Source organism: Dermacentor andersoni, chromosome 10, assembly GCF_023375885.2.
Source record: "Dermacentor andersoni chromosome 10, qqDerAnde1_hic_scaffold, whole genome shotgun sequence".
NCBI lineage: Eukaryota > Metazoa > Arthropoda > Arachnida > Ixodida > Ixodidae > Dermacentor > Dermacentor andersoni.
Window position 1 is genome coordinate 139,011,249 of NC_092823.1, and position 21,167 is coordinate 139,032,415.

General features: G+C 44.6%; 1 protein-coding gene and 1 long non-coding RNA gene across 3 annotated transcripts in view; one reads left to right on the forward strand and one right to left on the reverse strand.

The window, feature by feature from the left end:
* LOC126545211 (isobutyryl-CoA dehydrogenase, mitochondrial-like) overlaps nucleotides 1-4,906 on the forward strand; it is a 149,041-nt gene extending 144,135 nt beyond the window's left edge. For both annotated transcript variants that reach the window (XM_050192973.3, XM_055078300.2), the window contains exon 11: nucleotides 4,671-4,906. The gene's annotated coding sequence lies outside the window, so the exon portion shown is untranslated. The remainder of the gene's footprint in view (nucleotides 1-4,670) is intronic.
* A 13,324-nt stretch (nucleotides 4,907-18,230) lies between these two features.
* LOC129380349 (uncharacterized) lies at nucleotides 18,231-20,236 on the reverse strand. Its single transcript, XR_008608341.2, has 2 exons — nucleotides 20,170-20,236; nucleotides 18,231-20,018 (listed from the first exon to the last, which is right to left on the reverse strand). It is a non-coding gene; the product is annotated as an uncharacterized lncRNA (long non-coding RNA).
* Nucleotides 20,237-21,167: the final 931 nt, after the last annotated feature.

Consider the following 21,167-nt stretch of genomic DNA (forward strand, 5'->3'; position numbering starts at 1 on the left):
TGGAAGAGATGGAGTCGGGAGACGCAGGCGAGCACAGCAAATAGATTTTAATTTACCCAAACTCGAAATAGAAAAGTCAAAACTCAAAAAGGAAAAGTCAAAATTCAATTGGCAAGAAATAAAACTCCACACTTGCATAGCCAAAATCGATGCCTCCTTTACTAGATGCCTGCCGCTTGAGCCAAGAAGCTGGTTCCTGCCCCTCTCCTTTTTACCCTTCCCCACCCGGGTTGGCTGCGAGCGCTAGCTGTGGTGGCCGCTGCAAACCTAAATCACGCAGCCCTGCCTCCGAGATTTTAACAGCGTCTAGCTCTTGCGATCCCGGAGGCTGGACCCGTGGTCTCTCGTCAAGCCATTGGTCGAGCGCGCGCCAGCCTAGTAATCGTCACTTCCTCCGCAACAGGAAGTGGGTCGGCTGCGAGCGCCATCTCTCCGCGACTACCCTGAACGAGAACCTCTGCTCCAATGGGAAGACTAGCGATGCGGCAGGCATCTAGTAAAGGAGGCATTGCCAAAACAATGTCCTTATCCTCGCCTACGTGCGTCCTTAGTGCGTTTCGTGTGAAAGTCCGGCAACCCTGCTCTATGGCTGCACGCTAACAAAAAGGAACTCTCTTACAAAGTTCCGTTATCGCACGTAACTCCAAGTCCGATGTGCGTCGGCTCTTGATCCCAGTCGGTGCTCCTGCCAACTTGAAAGCTTTTCGATGCCATTTGTCATGGCATCGACCGGCCAGCTCCTCCGTCTCGGATGTCGGTGCCCTGAACTATGTCGGTGACGTGGCACTCCGGTCTTCCTGGTTAGGCCTACTGCCGGGCTCTGCCGCTACCTCTCCGAGTGCCGATGAGAAGCCCCGGGGACTACCGTTCGTGCTGGTCTGCCCAAGAAGGGGGATCCAATTCCTGGAGTGCTCGGCAGCACCGTGGGAGGCTGCAGCAGGTCCAGGGAGCCTCGATCGAACGTCGCCGAGGTCGACGGCCACAGCCTGGATAGCCAGCGTCACGGGCCAGTCCGAACCTCCATGGCTCCCATCGCCAGTGCGAAGCTGGCGCTCCAACCTTCTTGGCCCAGAGCCATGTTGACAATCACAGCTTGGCGCTGCTTCTCCCCCTGCTTCTCACACCTTGGGTCACGCGCCTCGAGGGCTCGTGCCGTTCAGACCGGTCGGCGCACATCGTCCTCTTCTTTTCTTTTTGTGCCCCATGGCTCTTACATATGACATGGTCACTCAATTACCTTCCACTGTGGCTTGGCCGGCAATGAGCTAGCTGATGTGGAAGCAAGTTCTGCTGTTCCTAGAGCCGTCAACGTAAAGATTCCATATTTGCGAAGCGATTTACTCTTTGTTGGCTACACTCATGCGAGATTGCACAGTACTGGGCTCAACCAGACCATCGGTACAGGTGCCTGTGGGAAATAGACTGTGGCAGGACTTATTGCCTCCTGGCTGAAGTCAAGCCATGGCAAGCAAGCATACTTCACCGGATTCACCTGGGTGTCGCCTTCACTCGACGCTATGCACATCTTATCAAACCCTGCCAAGTGTCTGAGACTCTTCAACATCTGTTTTGCCACTGCCTTCTCTATGCATCACAGCTGAAGACGCTGGCTTCAGCACTAGCAGGCATTGGCAGGCTAACATTGCTCGAAAGTACTATTTTGTGCCAAATGTGTGACCGTACAGTAGCATCAATAACTACAAGGGCTGATCTGGAGCACATTAAGATCACTGGAATAGACTCAAGGCTATAAAGAAACTACTGCGTTAGTCTATATGTGTATCCCTTCTTTCTATCCTTGTCATCATTTTTCATCACTCTTTTGTTTTCCTATTCCTTTTTCGCCTGGCAGAGTAGCAGGCCAGACCATACTAGCTCAGACTGACCTCTCTGCCTTTCTAATAAGTTATCTCTGTTGGCATGTAAAACCTCAAAGTTTAATTTTTCCTTTCAACAAAGACCAAAGGACCTGGCTGAGCACTCCAACAGGAATAAATCATTCACAGACAGTCTCATCTTGGGGGCCCATGACTTGGCTTGGATACTGCTCCTACTGCTAGTGACACTGATCTAGGTAGATCTAGGTAGGTTGGGTAGCCAACCGGACGTTATTCTGGTTAACCTTCCTGCCTTCTGCTTTTCTCTTTCCCGTCCTCTGGTGGCAATGGCAGTGGTCGACACTGCTGCACCAGACATGTCGATCAATCGTAGCTTCAGCGGCACCACAGTCTCTCACGCAGCAGGTCTGGAGCTGCTGCGTGAGAGATGTCAGGTACAAAACACTCCAAGCACCATTTTGTCCCTGACAACAATGCCCAGCATCACTGAAGTGCACATGCTAACAGACAGTAAAAAAGTAATCAAGGCCCTCAATGGCCGCTCATACCAAGATTTTCTCCCCTTGTACATCGAACAGACCTGTCGAGAGTTAGTTCATCAAACTACCAAAATTCACATATATTGGCCACTAAGCCACAGCTACACCCTCGAGGGTAAGCAGCTGGCACATGAAGCAGCCAGTGAGCAAGTTTTCATAGACCACTGCACCTCTATGACAGCCTTTGGGTGGCTCTCTCTATCATTCCCACTGCCTTCCCAAGTTACCTGCTCCCACTGCATAAACCGTCTTTCGACTCTGGTGGGAGCAGACAGCTTTTACTGGACATCCTTCCAGAACTCCACCCACCGATACCACAAGACATTCCCCAAGCAGCTCAAGTACTGACATGCAAGGCACGGACAGTTGTTGCCGATACACTGGCAGCCATTAGCCAGTGGTAGAAGCACACTGTAAGTTGTAAGTTGACTGCAGGTCCATGTCCATGATAGACATGACACGTCTGCTAGGGACATGCCAGGCCACAGCCTCACTCAGAAACAGTTTACCCCACCCTCCTCTTATGAGGAGTGGGCCAGATTGATGTGTTGGGCCGACTCCACCCTGCTGGCCCTTCCGACTTACGTGCAGGAAGCCAGAATATGCTATCCTATACCTAACTCCACCCATCCATTCCCTTCACTCCCACTTAGGCAACGGCCCAGCCCTTGTCATTAACGTTTACTACTTCTACAACTCTTATACACCTAGCCTCCTTACATCTAACCTGTCATGGTCTGCGCACATCGAAAAAATAACTGCTAAAGCCTCACATACGCTCGGTTATCTCAAAAGCAACCTGCGCGATGCTCCTGCCCTCATCAGACAAATCGCCTATCAGACACTCGTAAGGCCACAACTGGAATTTGCAGCCCCTATCTGGTCACCTCTTCAAGCTTACCTAATCACGACTCTCGAGTCAGTCCAAAACAGCACCGCCCACTTCGTTGTCAGAGATTATCACCGCGACTCTAGCATGACTAGCATTAAGTCATCTTTATCCCTCTCATCTTTTGAATCACGAAGGAGCAGAGCATTGCTTTGTCTGTTTCACAAAATAGTCCACAGCACGCGCCCATCCACCCTGCCGCTCACTTGTCCATCTAGTACATCTCGTACATCTCGGCGTCTGCATAATCATCTGTTTCCAGCGTATCTTTGGCCGAACCAGTGCTCTCAATTTTTTTGCATTACCACATGCCATTCAGCATTGGAATAACCTACCAAACGACATAGTTGACATTCTTGACCCTGTATCCTTCAAAGCACACTGATGCATATTATTTCCATAATTCATCACAACTAAACCTTACTGCGCACCTAAGTAAATACTTTTAGCGAAGTTGCATAGTTCTTTTTTGTTTTATTTGTTTGTTTTGTATTGCATTAACATTGTTAGAGACTTGTTCTTTCATCTTCACCAGCTAATATTTGTATAATTTGCCACTTCACACAGTCATTTTGTTTCATTTATTGCGTTAGATACTTGTTTTTTCATGTTTACTGGCTAAAAATGTATAATTTCTTTGTACCCCTTTCTTTTTGCTAATGCCCTGTATCTTCCCCTCACGCAATACTCCTTCGGGAGCCTGTGAGGTAACTGAATAAATAAATAAATAAATAAATAAATTATAGCAGGCTATGGTGAATGTCACGAATATATAGTTTGTTTTGTATTCGATTGCACCACGCTGACAATTCCTGTAGTACCAATTCTTTCTTTGGAAAAGAGGTGCGCATTACAATTGAGTAAATACTGTAATCATTCAATTGGTTGTTACCGTTATTTCTTGAAAATCTTTCTAGGCCAAGCCGAAAAGGGGCGCTTCCTTTAGGAGATAACGTGTTCAAAGCATTTACTGTCCCCTAAGTGCCACCAAGACAGGTGCTGCCTCTGTTAAGGTCACCATTGAGATCAGGCACGTGTGTGCTGAGTAGTCAAGTTTGAATTATCCGACGAAGAGCAATTTCAGAATAGAAATAACGAAAGTTTGCACCCGTGCTTATATATTGGTAGTGGCCAGGACCTTCGGTCATGATTGAAATAGTTAACTGATTGTGTTAACCGGAGTCAAATTAACACAAGCCTGCTTTGTTTCATTACATGTGATAAACCAACAAGAAACATTCTTGATTTACTTTGTTGTATCTGCGTTTGTTACTTCGAAGTTTGACAGTGCATAAGAGGCAGGTTGTTGCATCAAGAATCTTTGGCAAATCATGTTGTTTAGTGTCTTAGATGCATAGTACTTGAAAAATGCTTTTAGTCCTTTATGACCTGTTATATTTACAGAATGCAGAGTGAAACAAGTCTGCTTTCCCATGGAACATTTCTGTCTGTGCCAGGTATGCCCAAACAAGAAAACATGTGCTTCCAGTACAGCACAGGAGACGCATGTAATGATGGAGCCCATGGCTGCATTGAAATTTTTGTAGTGGCAAGCCCCGCTTTGATTTGTGTATGAAAAGCAAACTGCAGTGTGTGAATGGCAAAACAGAGAAGTGTAAATAAAAGCACACTGATTCTTGCGACACCTCTGCTGACTTCCACACTGTGGCTTCTGGCTATATTGGTGAGATGACACTGGCATTCAAACAAAAAGTGGCTGTTTTGCTGCAACAATTTATGTGAAGTATGCACGTCTTTATGAAACTCCTAGCATGAAAGCTATGATAAAATTGAGCAGCAGGTGACAGGAAAGGAAGTCTAAACTGTGATGCCATGTGACAGTGTGGGTGCCTTCTGATACCACAATTTAGAAACAGCTGAAGTGTTTTCATGTGATTGCAACGATTCTAATTTTGTAATTGCAACACACTAATCTTTTGTAACCTCTGTGAACAACATGTATGTGTGAAATAACTGAACACCTTCTCCCTCTCCCCTCCCTTGTGGAAAAAGCTCATAATTGTCATGGTTGCACCTTGGTGGTCAATCTGAGCAGCTCTTGAGCCGCCCCTCATGCTGCATACTAGTTTACGGAAATCCAGCCTTTAACAAGCGGTCAGCTTGCAGACAGAAACTACTTTGGGAGCACATGAACATGGTGCGCATTATCAATGCTGGCCATCCAAGTGTTGGACGAATTGTGGATGTGAGCTACTGTTTTAACTGTGGATATGCTGTAAAATAATTTTTCACGAAAAAACAACGTAAAAATTTTAGTGACATTCCTTTTCTGTTATTTTTTTGCAGCTTTTCTTTATTTGGTCGGCGAAGTGCCCCGGGTTTTTTACCTTTTAACCAGCTTTTCCTGCAGTTTCAACAAACCAATGTGTTGATAGTTTCTTCCATCATTTTAGAATTTTGTAACATCGATCACTTTCCATATGGGAGTAAAAAAATTTACTGCCTTCTGACTGGATTTTTTCAAGTACAAAAAAGTCAGTTTTAGTCGATGCGCTAGAATTTTCACATGCATCAACTGGAGTTTTTAATTTCTTTGGTGAATTTTGATTAATAGGAATCACAAATTGCATGATCTTTAAAAGCTGGCAGCTGAACAATAAAGCCTTGTGTGCTACCTGAAGGCATCATACCTGCTGGAGATTAGACCCTCGCTGTGCAGTGAATGGAAAGAAGGGGAACCGAGGAGCCCGATTTGTTAATCACAACCATATGGAGCCAGCAGACAAGGAAAGCTTTGGGGAAGTTATTTGTAATTTTAAGTTTAGAAATGGTAAGCTAAAAGGAAATGAAAGTAGATGAAAAAAACTCACCACTGGGAGCCAAACCCACAACTCCACATTATGTGTGCATTAAAAAGCAGTACGAACTGTGCTACAGTGCAAAAATTGGGTCACCAAGTAGTTTAAATGGTTCAAGACAAATAGGTATTATGTTTTATGACAGTTTCTTAATTCAATGAAAAATTGATGTGCTGTTTTCCAAGTTATCATACCCATGCACGAATCCAGGGGTGATGTCCCGATGTACTGACCCCCCTGCCCCTCAAAATTTGTGTGTGCAATCCAGCGTACAGAATGTGACAAGCTCATTAAGTCCTTCTTCCCAGCTGTTCTTTTGCTCTGAAGAGTCGAGAAAGGTTTAGTGGTTATTGAAGAGAACCTGCCAGCACTTAAAAAGCTCATCCTCATCATTATCAATCACCATCTTAAAGTCAGACTGCCGCTTGAAAAAGGCCTGCAACCATGCCTCATCCTACCAAACCACGAAGGTGAATAATCATTCAAACAGAATGCATTCTGGAAGAAACTGCTCATTCAGTGTTATGGTCCTGCATATGCGTTTTCCTCAAGATGTGCATTCCCATGAGAAGAAACATTAAACGAAATGTCATCCTGTTTTGGGGTATCCTTCAGCAAGCTCTAAAGAACTTCAGCACCAATCTCACACTGTGCGATACCTGTTGGTAATTCCTCATGATTAGGTTTATTAGGCCAGAGTGAGTTGATGAAAAAAACCGTGGCACCACCTGCTGGCGTGGAATCTAGTAGTACGGACTCCCAGCCTCAGTTCAGGCAAAACCATAGAGTTTCCTACAATAATTACTGGAGGGAACTCTGGTGCTGCGATCATCCAGCCATCATGGGAATGATGGTGAGTACATGGATTTGTCTGATCCTCGTGGTTGTGGCTTGGTTTATTACACATGATCTGCCTTAGTCGGCCTAAATTTCAAAGCAATCTATACCTCTGTTTGACGCAGAAGGCAATAAGACTCTGCGAGCGCACATTATTGCTGCTAATTGCAGTGGGTCCACTTGTCTACGTGTGCATAGTATTATGGTTTCAACATCGGACTTCTGTACTCTAGGTCCTGCGTTCGAATCGAGCCCTCAGACAATTTTTATGTAAATATAATTATTTATAATGCAGTATTTTCTTGAAAATTATAAGTTTGCGAAGTCACGAAGCTGCTCCGTACAGTGTGGCGACGTCTGCTACAGCGCACGTCATGTTTAATTTCTCCGCAGTACCGTGTGCCTAGCACAGTGTCAAGATGTGGTCTTTATACAGACCTCATGCCAAGAAAAACAGCGCCAAAGCGTTTTCAGACGATAAAGTCCGTGACGTATTGCAATTAAAGTTATTTGCTTATCCTTTTTTTTTCCTCTGGAGCCCTCATTTGCTCGGTGCATCGAAAATCGCCAGGTCTCGAAACCTCTTTTTTTTTTTTTTTTTCATTTCTGCTCTGAGTCGACAGACCATATCTAGCTTGATGAAACGGTTAAATCGGCATGTGTAAGGACGGGATAAACAAAGAATGCACGGAGGACAATCACCGAAGTTTCTTTTTGTATGCGGCATCTTTCGTATGTATGCCGCTGCAACACAGTGTACTAGTTCTGGTAATGGTCTCGTGCGTGAGCTGTTGCGTTTGTGTTGTTGCATTAGAACACTCGACTTGCGGTATAAGAAGTCAGTGCTACACGAACACTGAGGCAGTCACAAGTGGATCCTTGAGCACGGTCGCACGCTGGAACCAAGTAGAAGATGGCAAATAGCAGGGATGTTTAGAGTAACGGTCTAGAGCTTAGGGTGACCCAACAAGCGACCGCTTTGCTTTCACGGTCTGTTTCGCCCAGAAGGTGCTTTAGAATAGGGTTCCTGGCTTGTGTAAGCATCAATAGGATGTGTCAATGTCAGTGGTGCTTCCCACCATTCAGAGTGGTGACCACTATTTGACCAGACCTGCGCCGCACCTCCGTCATATTGTGTCGGAGCCGTTGAAGCAGCCGTACAGTGTGGAGCAGTCGTGTTGCCTTGCGTTTGTAGTTTCATCGATGCTGCACACGTGTTGACTAAGTTGACTTTTCAGTGAGGATAGCAATAGGGGCTTGTTGGTACGGCATATCTTATTTTGTTATAACGCAAGCTTGACACGCACAACAGAAGGCACATCTGACACACAGTGTGTGTGTCAGATGTGCCTTCTGTTGTCCGTGTCAAGCTTGCGCTATAACAAAATAAGATTTGGCTTTTCAGGCTCGCGACGTGAGATAAAAGGTCCTTAACATATTTAGCGCTAAAAATACCCTGTCATGCCCTTTTGCTACGCGCCTTTGTGCAGTAGCTCAACGGAAAAACAACACCTATGTCTTAGCTTATCCTGCAGCAGAAAGACCGTTTCGCACGAAGACACAAATTTAAGCATCATGGGTTAGATGCTTAAATTTGTGTCTTTGTGTGAAACAGTCTTCAGGAAATTTTCTGATGCACTAGGCGTGTGCGTCTAAATCATTTAATCAAGGTAATGAGAAGCCTGCTCAAGCTCAGTGTGTCATTTCCAACAATCCCATGCACTCGCCATCCAAATGTTAGAAAAATGTTCTTGGGGAGTTTTGCCTTGTTGCGGCTGAGCATTTATACTTGAACTGATTTTACCAGCTGTAGATGTAATGAGGGGATGGAATATGGAAGCTAAAACTACCGCAGGTGTAAACGTGAACTGATCTGTTTTGATATTTATAAGAGACATTTAACTTGAGCTTTGCTTTGTCAATGCCCACAAGTTTATGTGTACGGCCTCCTGTGGCTTCAGGCAGGTGAAAGTGTTGGTGAGCTGCACTGAACTACATTTCGGTTCCTGGGCTGTCTTGCTCTGGTTTTACTCGAGTGACAGTTATATACTTTAGGAATAAGCGTTCCCTTTCTTTTAGTGAGATGTGTCACTATGCTTCTCTTTCTTACATTGCTGTGCTCATCATGGGTCCTCCTTACATAACAGAACATAAGGTGAATGTGTTTTTCCTAAAAATATTTAGGACTGTAATTATGCAGACAGAAAATATACTATAATACAGTCAGGAAATTTTCACAAACCGAATGCATGACCTTGTACTTTATTTGTTTATATTTATTTATACAATACTGCAGACAAGAAGTGCAAGCAGGGTGAGCAAAATACAAAAGACTACACAGAAGAACAAGATGAAACAAGCGTAACACGTTTTTCACAGAAATTGTTTGGTCATAAGGTAGACGATTAAGAAAAATTTAAACTTCATTACAATACTACTATAATTAATGAACTAAATAACAAGATTAGTTACACAAATGGTATACAGCTCACAGGCGCTGGGGGTATGCTTCAGTTAGTTTATTCCAGTCGTTTATTGTTTGTGGAAAGAAAGAGTACCGAAAAGTGTCAGTCCTTGCGAAAATTGGTGTTAGAGAACGAGAGTAGTGGTGTCGAGTGGGTCTGCTTATCAAGAGGGATACGTATATTGCAGTGTCTAAGGCTAGCCTATGATTAAGTTTGAAAGAAACTCTAGCCGACTTTTCTTTCGTTGAATTTGTAATAGTTCAATGTCGTTAATGGTCAATAATGCAGTGGGGGAGTCAGTAGCCTTAAATTTACTGTAAATATATTGTACTGCTTTGAATTCTTTCTAGGTTCTTAATGTTAATTTTTGTTGAGGGTCCCAAACCATGGAAGCATACTCAAGTGTTGGCCTAATTAAGGAAAAGTAAGAGAGTAGTTTACTCTCAGGAACGGAGGAAGCCTAAAAGCAGTGAAGAAGAAACTAGGAATTGCCAAGAATCAGATGTATGCGTTAAGAGACAAAGCCGGCAATATCATTACTAATATGGATGAGATAGTTCAAGTGGCTGAGGAGTTCTATAGAGATTTATACAGTACGAGTGGCACCCACGATGATAATGGAAGAGAGAATAGTCTAGAGGAATTCGAAATCCCACAAGTAACACCAGAAGAAGTAAGGGAAGCCTTGGGAGCTATGCAAAGGGGGAAGGCAGCTGGGGAGGATCAGGTAACAGCAGATTTGTTGAAGCACGGTGGGCAGATTGTTCTAGAAAAACTGGCCACCCTGTATACACAATGCCTCATGACCTCGAGCGTACCGGAAACTTGGAAGAACGCTAACATAATTCTAATCCATAAGAAAGGGGATGCCAAAGACTTGAAAAATTATAGACCGATCAGCTTACTGTCCGTTGCCTACAAAGTATTTACTAAGGTAATTGCAAATAGAATCAGGAACACCTTAGACTTCCATCAACCAAAGGACCAGGCAGGGTTCCGTAAAGGATTCGACTTTTCGTAGTTAGACAAGCTGCAAAGGTGTGAACTATAGTAACCAATTGTGTTATAGTAGAAAATCCTTTTCGAAATCCATGTTGATGATTTGATAAAGCTGAGTTTTCTTCTAAGAATTAATGCAATTTGTGAGCTAATATGTGTTCGATAAGTTTACATCACGAAGATGTTAAGTAGATCGGGCGATAATTTTGTAATAATAGACGGTCGCCTTTCTTGAATATAGGCACAACTCGGGCTGACTTCCAGTCATCAGGCAATTCCGCTGATAACAGAGAGACATGAAAAATAATAACTAAGTATTTAGGAACAGACTCGGCAAAGTGACAAAGAAATATGTTGGGTATATTGTAGGGACCGCAAGAAGCTTTAGTCTTAGAGTCAAGCAACATAGCAAAGACGCCAGGATAAGAAATGGAGTTTACATTTACAGCATAGTCCATGTTTTTTTCATGGTCCACCGTCATTTATCACTGTACATTGTACCTAGCTTTTGCTTTTCACCTATTAAAGAGAATAAATTATGTAGTAGTGAAGGACTTTAAAATAATTTTGACTACCTGGGGTTCTTTAATGTGCACCTAAATCTAAATACACCAGCACTTTTGCACTTTGCCCCGTTTGAAAATCTGCAGCCACGATCGTGATCGAAACCACGACCACGAGCTTGCTTTTTGACACTCGTAGTGTGTCTGTGCTAATATAAGAATTTTCGGCAAGGTGCTCCTTATCATTCTTATCTTTCATACTCGTGATCTGTATCTCGATGAATGAAGTACCTTCAGTTATTTGTAACGCTGCCATATTTATTTACGTTGTTCTGTCCTGTATTTTTTCGCAGCATTACACAGCTAAAGTTTTATGGTCAAAGGCTGCATCACTCTGTCACAGCGCCCCCTTACGTGTTCCCACGCAATATGGCGGCGTAACTGGACCTGTTGCCACCCTCTACGGAAAATCGTGGAATCGAGTCATGCTAAGCGTCACTAAAGGTTCCAGTGACTTTAAGCATCACGCAATTGCAGTGCCCTTCCTGTACGCAGAAAGAAAATGAGAATATGAAGCCAGAGAAGAACAGTATGAATTGATGCAATCCTTAAAATTTTTCAGGATAAAAATTATGTTTGAGAGTTTATTATTTTAAGTGAGGTTGCGTTGACACGTTCTTCAGATGTTCGCGGGGACGCTGAGATGACACAAAGCAGGTTTGGGGCGTTTAGGTACAGTACACTGTAGTTTTGGGCACCCACACTATTTTTGAAATTTAACGTTAGGGGCATGCGAAACCCCAAACCCAAAGATACCGTTCGGGCTTGGCACAAGCGCTGTGGTGAGATGCTAATTGTTAGCGGCCCCTTATCTTTGGAGGTCACTATACTAAAACAGACTAGTTTCATTTTCTGTGCATGTGACTTCAGACTGCACGACGTGGGAACAAGCAAACGAAGTGGAAGTACATTCCTCTTGCTACGGCACAAAGTAAAACAAAGTCTCAAACATTCAGTTTGTAGGTTTTATGATTTGTCTAAACTTTAAATTGTGTATTGAAGTGACAGATCAAACAAATAACCGAGAGTAATACTGGTTGTCACTGTGGTGGAGATCGCCATTGATTGCCTTTATGTTGATATCTTGCACTGGACTTGTTATTGTGACTAGAAGTGCTTGAAAAAGTAAACTCACATGCGCAAGATGAACCAAAATGTGTAAAACAAGCTCGTATGCAGAGACACATATGTGCAAACTCAAACTTATCTGCAGAAGCAAATGTTGCAGCGAGCTGTAAATTGTATGCAAAGATGGGGCGAAAAGGTAATTTGGACACAAAGTTACGATTGTGGGAATTAATTAGCTGTGTTGTGCGAAATCACGTCAGTTTGTGCAATTTTCGCTAGGTTGCTCGTACCCACTTCGGAGCTGTATATATATACAAATGCCGTGAGAGAATTACTAGGTTCGGTGTTAAAGCTCCAGTGAGTCGAGTGTATACTTTCGATGTGACCGCGACATTGCAATGTTATAGGGGGAGATAAGGAGTCACAAGATATTCTAAAAATTCTAATAATTGCCAGCAGAGCAAAACGCTTGCCATAAGGAAGTGTTGAGTGTAGTTTGATATTTGTAAAAATAAAGTGTAGTTGTAAAGGAAAAGGGGTCTACATGCACATGGCTCTGGCAGCCCATTGCTCTGTTTAGTATACACCATCCATAGACGCCCCTTTTTTTTATTACTCGGAAGTGGCAAAATTCGCCAGCCATTTCGCGAATGATTAGAGTACTGCGGGACGCAGCAACCTGTCATGTTTCAGTAACCACATCAATGCCTGCAAGTGCAATGCGTATGACGGCTGCTGACCACGCACGTGTACAAAATGGCAGAGCACGCTCAGAAAACTGGTTTCGAAGTGGTTTTGTCAGTCTGCATTGACACTTTCGAAGAACGTCGGCACCCTGCACAGAGCGGGGTGGTGGCATCCTTCCCATGCTGATTGAACTGCCCTGCTTGCAGCTGCCGAGCGCTAGAGTTCCCCCTATAGTAGGATCCAACTTGAAGAAAGAGCGGTTGGCAACCAAGGCACATGGACCACACGGGGTTGTGTTACTTCGCCAGCCAATCACAGAAGCAAGAAAATCGTCGTCATGTGAACTTTTAAAAATGGCATCGTACTTGATACCTCCGGAGTGTCTGCTACTTTTGAAGAGAGTTTTCATCAGCGAAAGCGATGAAGCGTGCAAGAGACATAGACAAAGTGTATGGAGTCTGAACATTTCACTTTTCAAAAGTCCGTGGTACAGTTCATTTCACTGCTGAGCCCATTTTACTCATTAAACTTCACTGCCAACTGAAATGAAACTTGACAAACACTTGCAGCAAAGCAAGTGTTTTATTTCAGTTCAATAAACAATTAGGCTTACACTGTTCCACTATAATAGACGAATGAAAATGTATAATATTACATGCTTATAATTTTATTTTTGTGGTTACCGCCTTGTTTAGGTAACAGGAAAAGTTTGAAGTACGAACTATTTGCAGCGTCGCGGAGGAACAGTCGCTCACGGTTATGAGGGCAGGAGTGGGGCTTCACTGCAGACTTGAGTTGTATCCGATTATAGCAAATAACTCGTATGGGCTCGACCCTTTGAGGAAACATTCGAGTGACAGTGCGAAGACTGCAGTTTCACGGATCTGTCACACTGTATATATAAGTCCATATTGCGGCGTTCGGTGACTGCTGTAAACACAGCGCATTGCGATGAAAGCGTGGACATGAACACCAAAGAACACCTATATAAACTTGGATGAGGGAAACTACCTTTCACAGTGCAACGGATAATAAGAGTAGCGGTGGTGTTGTGAACTGAAGTGTACGACCGAGAGATGGCGCTGACAAAATCAAAACTTATGCTAATATCATCATCATTACACAGTACGCAATATGGCTGCTGTGGTAGTGGGTGGTGGGTCTCATCGTGTTGCTCACTCGCTGGTTTTTGGCGTTTGGTTACCGCTTTCGGGCGATAATCGCGTGAACATGACTCTAACTCTAACATGACTACAGATATCTTTATTATGTTGCCAGTTGACCAAGAGGCCTCATCTGGCAAAAATGCACTTGAAACAATTAAGCTTACATCGTTTATTGTTAATGGTGAATGAAGCAGTACATGCTCGCAATTTTCGTACAGGTCAGGCAGACTTAATGCTGTTAGTCACTAAGTTTACAACATATAGAAACACAGATAGCCATCTACTTAATGGAATTGAAAGCTAAAACCAAACAAAGTTTTCTCATCGTGTTCGGCGTGCCGCTAAAGCAGTGAGAGCAAAGTTTCAGACTACCATATTTATGCTGGGCGACCCTCGTACTTGCTCCTTTTGCAGTACTTTTTGTACTGCAAGCAAGTGGACAATTGCTACGTGTGTGGCAAGCTGGGTCATCGAGCTGACGTATGCCCAACCCCGGAGGCCGTGACATGCCAGGGTTGTGGCACGTCAAGCCCAAATGATCAGCACCACTGTGTCCCAAAATGCAAGCTCTGCAGGGGACCGCACAAGACAGCAGACAAAGTGTGCAAGCAGTGATATCAAATCCCATGTGTCACGAGAAGACAAAGGTGATGAACCTGGACCTGATATTGGTCACGGGCCCTGCCATCCCTACCAGGTGCGGTACATCGTCTAGTAGGGACAAGACTCCGGACCTCACTTTCATCAGGCGAGTGGCGGAGGTGAAATGGATGCAACTTAACATAGACTTCAGCAGCGACCCATCTTGGCCTCTGTCCTTCGGATCGAGCAGAACAAACAACGCAAGTTCCGGTTCACCGACTGGGACAAGTTCCGCTAGCTGAGAGAGGAGTGGACCGGGGAAGAAAGGCTCTACCTAGAATGATGGCACAGATTAGTGAAGACAGTGAGTGCGCCACCTAGGAGGTTAGTACGGACCTCCCGGTGGCGAAGATGGACAGCAGGCTGGCCCACCTACTTGAGGCCAAGCAATCCCTTCTGGCCAGATGGAAGGGTCAGCGGCTCAATCGAAGGCTCCGCAAGAAGATTGCCGAGGTGAACAAAAGCATCGAAGAGCACTGCAAGGTCCTTTCCAGACAGCAGTGGGACAAAGTGTGTAACTCGATTGATGGCCAAATGTGGAGCGGTGGGTCCTGGAACCTCCTGAAACATCTGCTGGACGAGACCAACACCAAGTCGAACCAGCGGAGCACACTGGGAAGAGTGCTTCACAGCGCCAGGCAAGAATCCTTGGATGAGGAGATGATGGCAAGGTTGATATAGAAGTATTTGCCAGTAGCCTCCGGTCCGGCGCTCTCCATCCTATAATATGGAGGTGTCGTGAATCGGGAGCTGGATGCAGAGTTCGGTGTCGAGGAGATTCGGCAGGCCCAGCACGATCTAAACAACAGGTCAGCCCCGGGTCCGGATAGAACTACAAACAAGGCATTGAGGAACTTGGACGACAAGTCGGTGGAGTACCTGACAGATGTCATCAACCAAATGTGGAAAGAAGGAAGGGTACCAGAGATGTGGAAGAGGGCTACCACCATTCTCATACCCAAGCCGGGCAAGCCCCCGAGTCTCGACAACCTCTGACCGATTTTACTAACTTCATGTGTTGGCAAGGTGGCCGAACATGCAATCTTAAACAGGGTCACGCAATACTTGGAAGACCGCAATATTTATCCGCACAATATGATAGGCTTTCGGCCTGGACTGTCAACGCAGGATTTTTTGAAGCTGATCAAAGATCAAGTCATTGACCGTAACAAAAGGGACATGAGAGCCATACTCAAATTAGACCTGGAGAAGGCCTTTGGTAATGTTCTGCACTCCTTTGTCTTGAACCAAACCTCTAGCCTTGGGTTGGGCAAGCGCTTCCACGATTACACGAGATCGTTGCTTACGGACAGAGAAGCCAACCTCGTGGTGGGAGAACTCGTTTCGGACTCGATTAGACTGGGTTGCAGAGGGACGCCACAGGGGTCTGTCATATCTCCAATCCTCTTTAACCTTGCCATAATCGGTCTGTCGAGGAGGCTTTCCGAAGTTGACAGCATTCATCACACAATATATGCCAATGACGTCACCATTTGGTTTACAAGAGGCAGCGACATACGGGTGGAGTCTGCATTGCAGGAAGCCATCGATATCATGGAAGAATATCTCAAGCCGACCGGTGTTCGGTGTTCACCGTGGAAATCAGAACTTCTCCTTTACAGACCCAGACAAAGGGGGCCCAAACCAAAGGGTTGGAAGCCAGTAGAGGATGTAGACATCACTCTATGGACAAGTGAGGCTGGCGTCATCCCCAGGGTAGACTCCCTCCGAGTCCTGGGAATGACGATCGAATCAAACAGCTCCAATAACCTTATTTGAAACAGAACAGCACAGTTTTGATGGGAACAAGCAGGGAGAAACGACACGGACGACCGTCCGTGTCGTTTCTCCCTGCTTGTCCCCGTCAGAACCGCACTGTTCTGTTTCAAATATGGCTTACCAACTCGCCCAAACGTCCGTTTTGACGAGGTCCAATAACTTGACAATGTCTAAACTAGCCAAGAAAATGGAAAATGCCCTCAGACCCATACGGAGAGTTGCCAACCGGCAGCAAGGTCTTGGAGAGGACAATCTCGTGAAACTGGTGCACGCCTTTGTGATGTGTCATTTTACCTACGTGGTGGTCATGCACAATTGGCCATGATCGGAGAAGGACAAGCTCAGCACATTGATCAGGAAGACTATCAAGAGTGCCCTTGGGCTTCCCATGTACACAAGCTCGGAGAGACTGATGCATCTCGGCATGCACAATACGCTGGAAGAGATTGCGGAAGCGCAGGAGAGGGCCCGATACGCTAGGCTGCCCACCACCCAAGCGGGTAGGAGCATCCTGCGGGAGCTCGGGGTTCCTGCGGCGGAAATTGAGTCTCACTTTTGCGGCCTCCCTCGGGAACAGGGTAAATGCATTGTTGTCGTTCCAATTCCACGCAACGTTCATCCCGAACATAACGTGGGTCGGCGACGAGCTAGGGCCAGGGCTCTCCTGGTCGAGGCTCGCAAACGGGCTCGGGATTGCTCTTTTGTCGATGTTGCCCAGTACCCCGATGGGACGGCATTCGTAGTGGTGGGCATCGACCACGATGGGAAAATCACGAGCTCTATGACGGTTCGAACAAAGTCGGCCTAGGTGGTGAAGCAGGTGGCGATAGCCCTGGGCTGGACGACAGAAGGACCACGATCTATAGCGACTCCAGGACGGCTGTCCGAGCATTCACCAAGGGCACTGTTTCGGAGCAGGCCCTGCAGATTCTGCAGGACAAGGACAGCAAGCCACACACGATCTGGTTCCCCGCACAGATGGTGCAGATCGAGGGTGCCCCACCAAACCTCAACGAGTCCGTCCACAGTGCTGCGCAAGGAGTCGTCGACCACGTAGCTACCAGCTAGCTCTGTGCTGAGGTTAGGAACAAACAGGACCGTCCCTCCTCATATAACGAACTTACCAAACATTTTTACATAGGACGGAGACGATATCCTCCGCCCCATAGGAAACTAAGCAGACCACAGGCTTTAACACTCGGATTACTCTAAGTCGGGGCATACCCTAACCCCGTTACACAGAATCTATCCAGAGACACAATCAAGCAATCTTTGCGAGCTATGCTGACGTAGCTAACTTGGACGACATGCTCTGGCAGTGCCCCGCGTTACACGGCCATGACGGCGTCACGTCGTCCAAATGGGAGGCTGCCCTAAGCAGCCCCAACCTTGAGGCACAGCTATGCGCTGTACATCAGGTCCGCAACGCAGCGGAGAGGCTCGGCCTTTTTGTACAGACATGGGAGCGGCCTGCTACGTGCTGACGTGCGTTCCGAAGGACCATAATAAAGTTTTACCATACAATACCATACCCTCGTACTTGTATTTGCGTACAGTGCTGCTTGACGTGTTTCATAGTATATTGTCTGCGTTCAATCATTTCAGCTATATTAAAAAAAGAAACATAAAAAGTGCTCTGGAAAGATGTACCGTCAGGAAGGTAAGCTCAAGCTGCAATGTCCCACTGTTTCTGTGACACATTGGCGAGAGGCATGAAGTGTAGGGGGGAAAACGAGCTAAATTTAACAACGTACCTCTTGATAATTCTGCTGCACATTTAGTGTTCATATGCGGCAGTAAAGGTTTCCACACAAGTGTAGTATTCGTAGGAAAGCAAGGAACATTGTGGAGTCAACAGTGCTTACAAGGACACCTGCAAATATTGTGTGAATAAACAAGTACACTAAATAAACATATCAGACCAATTAATGCTCACAGATCGCTGGAAAATGTAATTTAATGTTTCATGTTTTAAAAACATCTCGGTTTGTGTATTCAAACAAGTCAAAGAGGTTGCAAGGAGATGAACATTTCAATTGAATAACAAAGGTGAGCAAGGGAAGCCTCAGCCTGGAGCCAACGTTTCAACAAGCAAACATATTTGTGAGGGCTGTGACAAAGACAGTCTATGCTGAGCTTTCCCTTGCTCGTCCACTCTTGAGTGGCTGAATGTTAAGCAAAACTTATTCACAGTATATTTCAAAAAGTTTTTCGAACAGATTGTGCAGCTTTGTCATCTGCTGCTTGAAGAGAAATAAAAATCGTTTTTATTGGTTTGTCATGTTAGAGAAGTGTGGAGTAGGCTGGTTGCGTGCATTTGCCTTTTCTAGCTATCTCCTACGATGCAGGGCTAGCCTAGTTATTGATTTCATGCTAACTGTACATGAGCCTTTTGTAGTTAACAAACATAAAATAATGCGCGTACCCAGATCTGATTCTAATCCTAGCACTTACCATCTTAAGAACAGTCTCTTAGATTTCAACATGTCATATAGATATCTTTGTGTACACATTACAAACAACTTAAATTAGACCATTAATATAAAGTACATCATTAAAAATGCTAGTCACATGCTCGGGTACTCATGGTACAACTTTTACAAAGCACCATCTACTTAAACTATAATTTTACAAGACTCTAATACACTCGAAACTTGAATATGCATCTGCAATATGGGATCCCAATAGCGCAAGTCTTATTACATCATTTGAATTAGTACAATATAACTCTACTCGTTTCATTCTTTCTCATTATGACTGTACCGCGAGTATGACCTCAATGAGAACTAACGTCGCACTTATTCCACTAGCTAACTGCCGTAAAGTCGCCCATCTTTCGCTATTCAGAGTTTCCATCACACAGCACTTCATGACGACTTCATACTGCGGCCTCAGTACATTTCAAATTGTGTCGATCATCACAGTAAGGTAGGAATTTATTCATGTTACACGAACTCTTTCTCTCAATCTTTCATTTCCTGTACATCTCAAGAATCTAACCGCTTTCCCTCAAGTATCGTAGCCATCACTGATAAATTTGTTGCAAAACATTAGCTAACATTGTATACTAAGGATAATTATTACTACAACTCACTGCACTTGTTTATTTGCTTTAATCTACTACTTTTTAACCAGTCCCCTCTTTCATGCCATATGGCCGTGAGGGTATTTAAAAAAAAATGAAATAATAAAATGAACAGTGGCTGCCAGAGTTTCAGTCAACATGATATAATTTTCTCAAAACTGCATTGAGTGTTTTTGAAGGTTTCGAAATTATGTGCGTTTTCATGTAACAAATTAATTTTGTGAGGGAGCTTGTTACTTGGTTGTAATGCCTGTCAAGCTGATTTGCAAAGAGCAGATGACAGATTTTGTGCATTAGCAAGTAGGAGTTCGCTACATTGTTTTTGTTTTGGTCGTCATGGCTATAACGACTTGAAAAGAAACAAGTTGGCACTCAACATGTTACTTCTCCGGTTGTCATAAAACGCCATTAAATGCAAGTAAGCTTGTATGTAAAATTTTAGCATTCTTACTCGGTACAATACAAAACTGTAGACTGCTGCTTCCCTGACAAGGCTCACACCCCTCTATCTGGTAAACCTGCAAACATTTCATGGTGAGGCATATAGTTCAAGAAGACCTGTTGTTATTATGGTGACTGCTGAGCTTCTTGGGGCTTGGCATGGGCAGCTTGCGGACCAATAATCTCTCTTTTGTCCTTCTTCTTCAAAAGAGAAATCATGAAGCCATGACAAACATGTAAGTAAAGAATGGTGAAACAAAAGTTAGTCAAACAAATGAGCAAATCACGGTTCTAGGTGAAGTGTTCAGAAAAATACCTTGCGAGGATTCTGACCCAGTAGTGACACACTCACTTTTGACTTGCACGTCCACAGACAATAGTCCAAAGGGGTGAACAAATATGAGCAGAGTCTTGGATGCTGTAGTCGAAAACAGGAGCCTCAGTTATTGTAGCAGAAATGTGGGTGAGTTTGTGATTCATGTACGACTAAGAACAGTACACAAAACGCTCCATGAGGGAAAAGCAAACACACGCAACACTATTTTGAGTGTGCATTTCTTTCAATGGTGCCCTTGTATGGACTGTGCTTAGTGAAGTGTTGATTAGATGCATTTTTTTTGCCAGATACTAAATAATAAGCAATAATTCTGTCATGTATCAAATGCAATTAATCCAACTGTATCACCAGTAGTGCATTTGCACTAACGTGCAGTGAATTTCTCGCAGCGTATAGTCTACGTAGAAACAGAAAAAACTATTTATTATTTATGCTGTACTCGGCGTTGGGAACTTTAGCAACGTGGCAAAATAACAAGAGCTTTGTTTGAATTCCCTTTGAAGAGCAATAACTATATTTTTTTTTCCAATTTTAATAAATGACTACAGGAATATGTTTTATCCGCCTCGCAAGTAAGGAAATTCGAACTTGAAAATGCGAAACTGCTTTTTTGCTCACCGGTGCACTCACTTAGAAGGTGCAAGGTTTTTCTGCTTTCATGGGTGTTTTCCCAAACGCACTGTGCTCGATTCCAGCGGCGAATTTTCACGCCAGCTAGCACATTCTTTAATAGCAACACTTTTTTAAAAGCGGCAGATCACCATCGACGGAAGCCGTGCATGCAGCCGTTATGCCAGCGAATAGCCGCAGCTGATAAAATTCACCGTCTTTAAACACGTTCGCTTGGTGGCGGCTATTGAATGGTGGACGCTTAAACTGACTGAGGTATTATTGCTATCTAACTAAAACAAACCTGCGTGATGCTGCTCAAAGAAAACGACCACCTCAAACATTACCGCCGTACAATTTGAATCGATAACGGCACGTACTGCAGTCGATACCAGTGGGCTGCT